At 33.9% G+C, this 11,636-nt stretch overlaps 3 non-coding genes across 3 annotated transcripts; 2 read left to right on the top strand and 1 right to left on the bottom strand.

Annotated features, from left to right (window-relative positions):
- Positions 1 to 4,251: 4,251 nt before the first annotated feature.
- On the top strand, positions 4,252 to 4,315 carry MIR399L (microRNA MIR399l). Its single transcript, NR_127271.1, has one exon. It is a non-coding gene; the product is annotated as a microRNA MIR399l (primary transcript).
- Positions 4,316 to 8,437: 4,122 nt separating this feature from the next.
- Positions 8,438 to 8,501, top strand: MIR399N (microRNA MIR399n). Its single transcript, NR_127273.1, has one exon. It is a non-coding gene; the product is annotated as a microRNA MIR399n (primary transcript).
- Positions 8,502 to 11,054: 2,553 nt separating this feature from the next.
- On the bottom strand, positions 11,055 to 11,118 carry MIR399B (microRNA MIR399b). Its single transcript, NR_127213.1, has one exon. It is a non-coding gene; the product is annotated as a microRNA MIR399b (primary transcript).
- Positions 11,119 to 11,636: the final 518 nt, after the last annotated feature.

Below are 11,636 nucleotides of genomic sequence, written 5' to 3'. Positions count from 1 at the left end.
CATCCCCAAAAATAATTTTAAGTTTATTTTTAAAAAATATTTTCAATTTCAAAAATTATTTTCTACTCTAGTAAAAATAAAAGATATTTCTCAAAAATATTTTTCATTCATAAATCAAACACTAAAAATATTTTCTACTCACCAACCAAACATGAAAAAATAAGTCAAAAATCAACTTGTTTTCTAGGAAAACATTTTCTAGGAAATCATTTTCCATGGAAAACATTTTCCTTCATACCAAACACACCCATGATGATTGCTTGGATCACTAGGAACATTTCTAATTTTCTACTAGTGTTTTAGGGTATATGACACTAATAGGGAAACTTTGTTGGACATTAATGAGAGATTTTGGGCAATCAAATAGGTCTAAGTTCATTCAATTTCAAATGACATTAGTTTCATTTCCAAGAGAACTTCAAAAATTGTCTCATATTTCACTAGACTGTGAAGCATTTGGGATGAGATGAACATTCATTATTTAGGGGTCATATGCTCTTGTGGCCCCTTTCCCAAGTTTCTAGGAGAACTGAAGTTGTTTTGGTTCGTAACTTGGTTGAATAATTTCTACTCCACATTGATGAGCAATATGCTTATGTTATCTCCCCTTCCCTCTATTAGTATATCTTACTCTATGTTAAAACATGACAAGAAATAGAGAGAGAACTCTCACTTTCTTCCTCATCTGCTACTTCTGGTGCCGAAGAAGTTTTACTCAAAGAGTCTGATTTAAGGCAACGAAGCATGTCCTTTTGTCTCTTGCAAGTATTGCAAGAAGGCAGGACACACTTTAAAGAAGTGTTATAAGTCATCCATTTTCCTCTGTCTTCAATTTCTTAAAGACCAAAAGGTCCAGTCTTTTGTGTCCATGTTGATAATTTTACTCCAATACTCTTAGCTTCCACATCCCAATTTGGTGATCATTCAGCACATGAATTTACTCAGAAGCAATAGGAATATCTCATGTCTCTTCCTTCCATATAATCAATCTCACCTAGGTTCAATAATGATGTTTCTTTTAGAGAGATTTCTGACTATGATCATTTTGCAGGTTTAATTAGTACATTTTTTGTAGTTAATTATGTGTTTTTTCATGCATGTTCATCATTGCAATTAGGGGTAGATACTTGAATCTTTTACTCGGGCCGCTAGCCACATGACTCCATTTATGGTGTTTATAAGCTATATCAGTGTATATCACATTGTATTTCCATATATCTCATCTGTACCATATATATCTGTATATATAATCCACTATAATCTGTGATTATGTGAAACACCCCCCTAATTTGTGTCAAGACTGACAATGCTCTGTCAATCAGTATTGCAAAAATCAAAAAAAATAATCAAGGATTAGTACAACACCATCCAGGAACCTTTACTAGAAAATTAGCATACCATATGAGTCTTTTACAGTTTGGATATATCATGGAGTAAAAGAATACATTGCAGATTAGGATTATTCAAAATATGTCTTCTTGCAATCTACGTTGTGATCAACAGATATATAGTGGCGGATACAGTATGTAAACAGTGGGTTCAACAGCTGTTCCATCAGAATAACATTAAGCAGAGACAGTAACAGGGAAGCTCTCCTTTGGCATGTCAGCTTAGATATATAAGTGCGTGCCAATAGAGAGTAGCCCTACCACTGTTTCTCTTATAAATTCAAAAATACATTTTTATTCACCAACTCTTTTTTTTCTCATTTTTCTGCTTCTGTTTCATCACAACAGAGCCTTACCAAGCTTATATAGATCATTCTTTCTCAGTTTAAGAAACGGTATAAACCCATGGAGAATCAGCATATCCTGCCATTTTTATGTCTTCTTGCTTTTTCTAGGGTCAGAAAATAGGGAACTTTCTTATCCCTTTTACCATTTCATTTTGTGGCTTTTGGGTTTCCAAATGATAGTCTCACTTAATTAGGTACTTTTTGTGACTATATGAAGTCTGTCACTTGACTCTTTTATGGCATATCCTTGGTCATATTCCTCATTTTCCTCTTCTTTTGTCCATATCGACATTTCTATGTAGGGTCGTTTTTGCCTTTGTGTGGCTTTTCTATTTCCTAGTGTTAGGCTAGTAAATTTTTCAGATCCCAAGTCTTTCAGAAGTTGGGAAACAAAATTGATTTAGCAAAAGTGTAGGACGACAAAATAAAAGTTGGATGGCGCTTTTTGAGTTCTCTCATATTACTCAAAAGTGTCGTCATTTATTCCAGTTTGCATATCACGCTAGCCCGAACTAATTAACTTTCTGTGGAAGTTTAAAATCTGTTTGCACCATTCAACACATATGGTATGGTATTAATTTATGAATTTGAGTGCAAAAAAACAGTCCTTACGACTTAAGACATTCAAGTGTAATGAAGCTGGACAATTGGCGTCCAAGTCTGGATCAATGTTACCTAAGCATACATTCATATAATACCATCCTAGTTTCTTGCACCAGCTAGTCTATCCCTCAAACCTATGCCCCATATACCTACATCACATCTATATTTATATCTATATCAATATCGATATCAATGTAACCTTCTAAATTGGAAAGTTGAACAGCTGAATATCCTTCTAAATAGTTAATCTAAATATATATCCTACTTATAGACTAATTAAAATGGTGTCAAGTAATAATTGATAAAAGCCACCTATTTCCAGCAGTTGATAAACAAAGTGGTCGAGTCAGACACTCCAAGAGACAAACTATAAAAGCCACTGTTTGGAATAAGGGTGTTCATTGTTTGGAGAAGCAAATCACTACAGAGACATTAGTTTAGTATTCTAAAACAGAGATCTTAAGTTCAGTTAATTGGCTCCCTGAGCTATACATTGCTGATGAGGATTTGATTCCCACCTTGTAATACGTACCTCATTTCCCTTTCTCTACCCCTATGTGATAAAATAGATATAGGAAAAACAATGGACAAAAAGTAACTCATAAATTAAAAAATATAGTATTCTAAAAGGACAAAGGTGTTTTCATCATGAATGGCCACCATATTATGTTTATGCAGTAGTTATGTGAGGCAATTTGATTGTTTAGTTTTGTAGGTTTAGAGTCACATTGATCTCGACAAATAAGTTATCATATGACAATTCACAAAACTGTACATTATTTTTTTCAAAATAATTACTTAATTGATACAAAATTGTGTACTACATTAGTCGAGATACAAGGGCATTGCAGGTGTCGAGAAACTAGTTCATAAAAACGATCAACTTTTGTTTATATATTACTCAGTCTATTTCAATTCATATGTCTTAGTTTTTTTAAGTCTCTTTCAAATAGGAAGTTGCTCTAGTTCTTTTTTCCCCCTAAATGACAGAGGAGTATTATGTAGTAAAATGTGATAATATTTTATAACTGTCATTTGGCATGAGAGACTTTTGGCGCTGGTGGAAGAAACTTAAATGGTTAATTGGTAGTTGTTTGTCTCTCGAAAAGAAGTCTTTTTCAATTTTTACTTGTCTTATTATATAGCATTCAGAATTTGACTGTATTGATATATGCTGCTGCAGTTGTTCAGCTTCAACCGTCTTAAGAGTAAACTGGCACAAATGATGACACACTTCGAACTTTTATTATGATTTATGAGAGAACTCAACAAGCACCTTATTCGAACTTCTATTATGTCTTTACTGTCAGGCAAAGGAAGCAGTACTCTTCATTTCCTGGTATCTAAAAGAGATGGACTCCAAAAAATTCCATAACATAAGCAAGAGTGGAATTAGGGAAATTGAAAAGCCGCATGAATAACAAATATCAAAATTCAAAACCAAATAGAAAATGTACATAGAAATGTAAAAGAGAAAAGAAGAACAGAAAAAAAAAAAGGAATATGATAAAAGGATATGCTGTATTTCACTCCTTGAGTCAAATGGCACACACATCCAAGGCATAAAATCATGCAGCATCAACTTTCAGCAACTTTTTAGTGATGGAATCTGATGAAAATACTTTTAAAGGAGTTGCTTTTAGGAAATGAAATTGTAAAGGATAAGAAAGTTACCACATTTTTTAACTCTAGAAAAAGCAATCCCATAAAGCAAGAAGACATCCGCAGACCACAACTAGAACCAAAATCACATAGGATATGCTGATTCTCTCCAAGGGTTTATACCATCTCTTAAACTGAGAAGGAATGCCTATAAAAGCATTGAAGGCACTGCTGTGGTGAACCAGAGGAATAAGAAAACGAGAGTTGGTGAATGAAAATATATTCTTGAATTTATAAGTGAAACAGTGATAGGGCTACTCTCTATTGGCATGCATTTGTATATTTCAGCTGACACGCCAAAGGAGAGCTGCCCTGTTACTGTCTCTGCTTAATCTACATGCCCTTCGGAAACTCTTAATACAGTGTGATGTCTTGAAGCTATTTTTCTACTTTTCGTAGTGAATCGTTGTGTTCTCATGTTATTCCAAATATTAAGTCTTGTTTACTTTGTTGTGAACCCACCAATTCATTTGAATGCGACTGTGAGATGTATATATTCAAATGTACATTTTAATTTAAAGAGTAGTTATAGCGTTATAAAATTGATAAGTAACATTCTATTTTTTGTATTTAATCCTCAAATTATTATTGCTAACTGAAGATTTATACATAGTTTTGATGAATTAGAATTCAACTCGATTGTAAATCTCAGACAAGCCGCTTGAATGGTTCAAAAGATCTCCAAAGCTAGGAAATTAACACTTTGGAAATTCATGTTACAGGATGGATGAGGTTCAGCAGATTACGCAATTATCTATCAGGAAAATGTATCAAAAGTTACAAAGTGACTTATCCAAAGGTACTTGAAAATTTTCCGAAGTTTCAAATGTACATTTCAAACTCGGGGAAATATTCTGGAGTTTGAATTAGTTAAGTTTATAATATTGATTCAAAATAATGTTTTCTCCAGAAGACTCTAGCCTGTTAATCATGATATTGGGCAGCTCAACATTGATTCGAAAAAGACCAACTGGTACAGCTGCAGCTCAAAGACCATTTTACAGTTGTAACATTAGACTTGTAGTTTTATTCTTTACCATTCTATGTTTAACTACAAATACTTGATTCATTTATGAAATAATGTTTGATACATCAACCATTCTCAATTCCACGAATATTTTGTCTATATAATCTTCTTTTTCAGCATTTCCACCAGGGAAATTTCCATCTAATTTTCGCAAGTCTAATTCTAACATGGTAACAAATCAGGAAAATGAACTATACTTGTTCCTCTCATTAGAGCATCACATCCTCGAAGCTAGATTTTGTTATATTTTGATTGATTTTCCAAAAATATATCTGGATAGGGTTCAATTTCTGATTCAACAAGGGTTTACTATATTCTACTTCTGATTCAAAGGTTTCACAATGGATTTACGGTGATATCTAAGGCGTTCATGATGATGTATTATTTCGTTCACATTGTATTTCCATAAATCTCATGTATACCATATATATCTGTATATATAATCCACGATCATCTGTAATTTATGTGAAACACCCCCTAATTGTGTCAAGACTGACAATGCTCTGTCAATCAGTGTTGCAAAAAATTTTAAAAAAATACTCAAGGATTAGTACAACACCATCCAGGAACCTTTACTGGAAAATTAGTATACCATATGAGTCTTTTACAGTTTGGATCTATCATGGAGTAAAAGGATACATTGCAGATTATTCAAAATATGCCTCCTTGCAATCTACGTTGTGATCAACAGATATATAGTGGCGGATACAGTATGTAAACAGTGGGTTCAACAGCTGTTCCATCAGAATAACATTAAGCAGAGACAGTAACAGGGAAGCTCTCCTTTGGCATGTCAGCTTAAAGTGGATAGAGTATGTAAATAACGTTTGCATCAAAGTTATAACATTAAGCAAAAACGGTAACCGCACAACTATCCTTTGGCATTTCATCCGAAATATGTGATGAATAAATAACCGCATGCCAATAGAGAGTATCCTTATCACTGTTTCTTCTTGTTAGAGAAGAACATAGTGACTTAACAGTGGCGGATACAGTATGTAAATAGTGGGTTCAACAGCTGTTACATCAAAATAACATTCAGTAGAGACAGTAACAAGGCAGATATCCTTTGGCATGTCAGCTTAAATATATAGGTGCATGCCAATAGAGAGTAGCCCTACCACTGTTTCCCTTATAAATTCAAGAATACATTTTTATTCACCAACTCTCCTTTTTCTCATTTTTCTGCTTCTGTTTCATCACACCAGAGCCTTCCAAGCTTATATAGGTTATTCCTTCTTAGTTTAAGAGACAGTATAAACCCATGGAGAATCAGCATATCCTGCCCCTTTTGTGTCTTCTTGCTTTTTCTGGGGTCAGAAAATGGGGAACTTTCGTATCCCTTTTACCATTTCATTTTGTGGCTTTTCGGTTTCCGAATGCTAGTATCAATTAATTAGGTGTTTTTTGTGACTATGAAGTGTGCCACTTGACTCTTTTACAGCATATCCTTGGTCATATTCCTCATTTTCCTCTTCTTTTGTCCATATCGACATTTCTATGTAGGGTCCTTTTTGCTTTCGTGTGGCTTTTCGATTTCCTAGTGCCAGACTCACTTAATTAGGCTAGTAAATTTTTACTAGATCCCAAGTCTTTCAGAAGTTGCAAAACAGAATTGATTTAGCAAAAGTGTAGGACAAAATAAAAGTTGGATGGTGCCTTTTTGAGTTCTCTCATATTACTCAAAAGTGTCGCCATTTGTTCCAGTTTGCATATCACGCTAACCTGAACTAATTAACTATCTGTGGCAGATTAAAATTGCACCTTTCAACATGTGTGTATGGTATTAATTTAGTGAATTTGTGTGCAACAAAAAACAGTCCTTACAACTTAAGACATTCAAGTATAATGAAGCTGGACAAATTGCATCCAAGTCTGGATTACATTAGAACATAAGAATACTTTATATAATACCATCCTAGTTTCTTGCACCAGCTAGCCTGTCCCTCAAACCTATGCCCCATATACCTACATCACATCTATGTTTATATCTTTATCAATATTGATATCAATGTAAACTTCTAAATTGGAAAGTTGAATCACTTGAATATCCTTCTAAATAGTTAATCTGAATATATATATATATATATTTCATACTTATATATTAATTAAATGTTTTCAAGTAGTGTGTAATTGATAAAAGCCACCTATTTCTAGTAGTTGATAAACAAAGTCGCCAAGTCAGACACTTTAAGAGCCAAACTATAAAAGCCACTGCTTGGAATAAGGGTGTTCATTGTTTGGAGAAGCAAATCAGTGCAGAGACATTAGTATAGTATTCTAAAACGCATATCTTAAGTTCAGTTAGTTGGCTACTTAATCTTTTACATTGCTTGTGATGATTTGATTCCCACCTTGTAATATCCTACCCCATTTCCCCTTCTCTACGTCTATGTAATAAAAAAAAGATATAGGAAAAACAATGAACAAAAAATAATAATAAATTAAAAATATATCGTATTCTAAAAGGACAAAGGCATTTTCATCAAAAATGTCTACCAGATTGTGTTTAGGCAGTAGTGATGTGAGGTAATTTGTTTGTTAGTTGTTTGTCTCTCGAAAAGAAGATTTTTTCATTTTGTGCTTGTTTTCTTATATAGCATTCAGAATTGGACTGTGTTGATATATGATGCTGCAGTTGTGCAGCTTCAAATGTCTTTAGAGTAAACTGGCAGAAATAATGATACACTTCGAACTTTTATTACGAGTGAACACAACAAACACCATATTCAAACTTTTATTATGTCTAATTGTCAGGCAAAGGAAGCAGTACTCTTCATTTCATGGCCTATAAAAGAGCTAGAATCCTAAAATCTCATAACATAAGCAAGAGAGGAATTAGGGAAATCGAAAAGCCGCATGAATAACAAAAATCGAAACCAAGTAGAAAACGTAACATAGAAATGTAAAAGAGAAAGGAAGAATAGAAAAAATAAGGAATATGACAAAAGGATATGCTGTTTGAAGGTCCTCGAGTCAAATGGCACACACTTCAAAGGCATAAAATCATGCAGCATCAACTTTTTCCTGAGGGAATCTGATGAAAATATTTTTAAAGGAGTTGCTTTCAGGAAATGAAATTGTAAAGGATAAGAAAGTTACCACATTTTTTTACTCTAGAAAAAGCAATCCCATAATGCAAGAAGATATCCGCAGACCACAACTAGAACCAAAATCACATAGGATATGCTGATTCTCTCCAAGGGTTTATACCGTCTCTTAAACTGAGAAGGAATGCCTATAAAAGCATTGAAAGCTCTGTTGTGGTGAACCAGAGGAAGAAGAAAACGAGAGTTGGTGAATGAAAATATATCCTTGAATTTATAAGCGAGACAGTGAACCAGAGGAAGAAGAAAACGAGAGTTGGTGAATGAAAATATATTCTTGAATTTATAAGGGAAACAATGATAGGGCTACTCTCTATTGGCATGCATTTGTATGTTTCAGCTGACACGCCAAAGGAGAGCTGCCCTGTTACTGTCTCTCCTTAATCAACATGTCCTTCGGGCACTATTAATATATACAGTGTGATGTCTTCAAGGTATTTTTCTACTTTTCGCAGTGAGTCGTTCTGTTCTCATGTTATTCTAAATATTAAGTCTTGTTTACTTAATTGTGAACTCACCAATTGATAATTTGAATGCGAGTGTGAGATGTATTCAATTGTACATTTTAATTTAAAGAGCAGTTATAGAGATATGAATGATATAACATTCTAGTTTTTGTATTTAATTCTCAAATTATTTTTGTTAACTGAAGATTTATACATAGTTCTGAATCTTCTGATGAATTAGAATTCAACTCGAATGTAAATCTCAAACAAGCTGCTTGGATGGTTCAAAAGATTTCCAAAGCTAGGAAATTAACACATTGGAAATTCAGGTTACAGGATAATTGAGGTTCAGCAGATTACACAATTTTCTATTAGGAAAATGTATCTAAAGGTAATTGAAAATTTTCCGAACTTTGAAATATACAGTTCAAACTCAGGGAATTATTTTGGAGTTTGAATTAGTTAAGTATATAATTGAAATAATCATGACATTGGGCAGCTCAACATTGATTCGGAAAAGGCCAACTGGTTCAGCTGCAACTCAAAGACCATTTTACAGTTGTAACATTAGACTTGTAGTTTTATTCTTAGCCATTTTATGTGTAACTACAAATGCTTGATTCATTTACGAAATAAAGTTTGATACATCAATCATCCTCAATTCCACGAATATTTTGTTTATATAATCTTCTTTTTCTCTCTCGTTAAGCCGGGGCATTTCCACCCGGGAAATTTCCATCTAATTTTTGCAAGTCTAATTCTAACATGGTATCATAGCAGGCAAATGAACTATACTTGTTTCTCTCATTAGAGCATCATATCCTCGAAACTAGATTGACGAGAGGGAGTTGCTCGGATGGTAAGCACCCCTCACTTCCAACCCGAAGGTTGCGAGTTTGCGTCACCAAGGGAGCAAAAGGGGTGGCAGCTCCTAGGGAGGGTTAAAAAAAAAAAGCTAGATTTTGTATTTTGATTGATTTTTAAAAAAAAACAATATATGGATAGGGTTCAATTTCTGATTCCGCAGGGGTTTGCTCTATTCTATTTCTGATTCAAAGGTTTCACAATGGATTTACGGCGATACTTAAGGCGTTCATGATGATGTATTATTTTGGGCATGGTGACTGATCTTAGCATTTATTCGAAGTTGAAGATTCCCCTATTACCCATACTGGAAAAGGTTCAATGATATGATGATTGCTTGGATGACTATGAACATTTCTAATTTTCTACTAGTGTTTTAGGGTATATGACACTAATAGGGAAACTTTGTTGGACATTAATGAGAGATTTTGGATCAAATAGGTCTAAGTTCATTCAATTTCAAATGACATTAGTTTCATTTCCAAGAGAACTTCAAAAATTGTCTCATATTTCATTAGACTGTGAAGCATTTGGGATGAGATGAACATTCATTATTTATTGGTCATATGCTCTTGTGGCCCCTTTCCCAAGTTTCTAGGAGAACTGAAGTAGTTTTGGTTCCTAACTTGGTTGAATAATTTCTACTCCACATTTATGAGCAATATACTTATGATATCTCCCCTTGCTCTGTGTTAAAACATGCCAAGAAATAGAGAGAGAACTCACACTTTCTTCCTCGTCTGCTCCTTCTGGTGCCGAAGAAGTTTTACTCAAAGAGTCTAATTTAAGGCAACGAAGCATGTCCTTTTGTCTCTTGCAAATATTGCAAGAAGTCAGGACACACTCTTAATAAGTTCATCCAAGAGCAAAATATCAGTCTTTTGTGTCCATATTGATAATTTTACTCCAATACTCTTAGCTTCCACATCCCAATTTGGTGATCATTCAGCACATGAATTTACTCAGAAGCAATAAGAATATCTCATGCCTCTTCCTTCCAAATAATCAAATCTCTCCTAGGTTCAATAATGATGTTTCTTTTGGAGAGATTTAAGACTATGCTCACTTTGCAGGTTTAATTAGTATATTTTTTGTAGTTAATTTTGTGTTTTTTCATGCATATTCATCATTGCAATTAGGGGTAGATACTTGAATCTTTTACTCAGGGGCCGCTAGTCACATGACTCCATTTATGGTGTTTATAAGCTATATCAGTGTATATCACATTGTATTTCCATAAATCTCATGTATACCATATATATATCTGTAAATATAATCCACGATAATCTGTGATTATGTGAAACACCCCACTAATTTGTGTCAAGACTGACAATGCTCTGTCAATCAGTGTTGCAAAAATCAAAATAAAAAATAAAAAATCAAGGATTAGTGCAACACCATCCAGGAACCTTTACTAGAAAATTAGTACGTACTTCTTTTACAGTTTGGATCTATCATGGAGTAAAAGAATACATTGCAGATTAGGATTATTCAAAATATGCCTTCTTGCAATCAACGTTGTGATCAACAGATATATGGTGGCGGATACAGTATGTAAACAGTGGGTTCAACAGCTGTTCCATCAGAATAACATTAAGCAGAGACAGTAACAGGGCAGCTCTCCTTTGGCATGTCAGCTTAAATATATAAGTGCATGCCAATAGAGAGTAGCCCTACCACTGTTTCTCTTATAAATTCAAAAATACATTTTTATTCACCAAACTCTTTTTTTTTTCTCATTTTTCTGCTTCTGTTTCATCACAACAGAGCCTTCCAAGCTTATATAGATCATTCTTTCTCAGTTTAAGAAACGGTATAAACCCATGGAGAATCAGCATATCCTGCCATTTTTATGTCTTCTTGCTTTTTCTAGGGTTAGAAATAGGGAACTTTCTTATCCCTTTTACCATTTCATTTTGTGGCTTTTCGGTTTCCAAATACTAGTCTCACTTGATTAGGTACTTTTTGTGACTACACGAAGTGTGTCACTTGACTCTTTTACAGCATATCCTTGGTCATATTCCTCATTTTCCTCTTCTTTTGTCCATATCGACATTTCTATGTAGGGTCCTTTTTGCCTTTGTGTGGCTTTTCTATTTCCTTGTGTTAGGCTAGTTAATTTTTCAGATCCCAAGTCTTTCAGAAGTTTGGAAACAAAATTGATTTAGCAAAAGTGTTGGACGATAAAATAA

This window comes from Solanum tuberosum, unplaced genomic scaffold, assembly GCF_000226075.1.
Source record: "Solanum tuberosum cultivar DM 1-3 516 R44 unplaced genomic scaffold, SolTub_3.0 scf00154, whole genome shotgun sequence".
Taxonomy (NCBI): domain Eukaryota; kingdom Viridiplantae; phylum Streptophyta; class Magnoliopsida; order Solanales; family Solanaceae; genus Solanum; species Solanum tuberosum.
The sequence above is the reverse complement of the archived record's forward strand: the minus strand, read 5'-3'. Positions and strand labels throughout refer to the sequence as shown.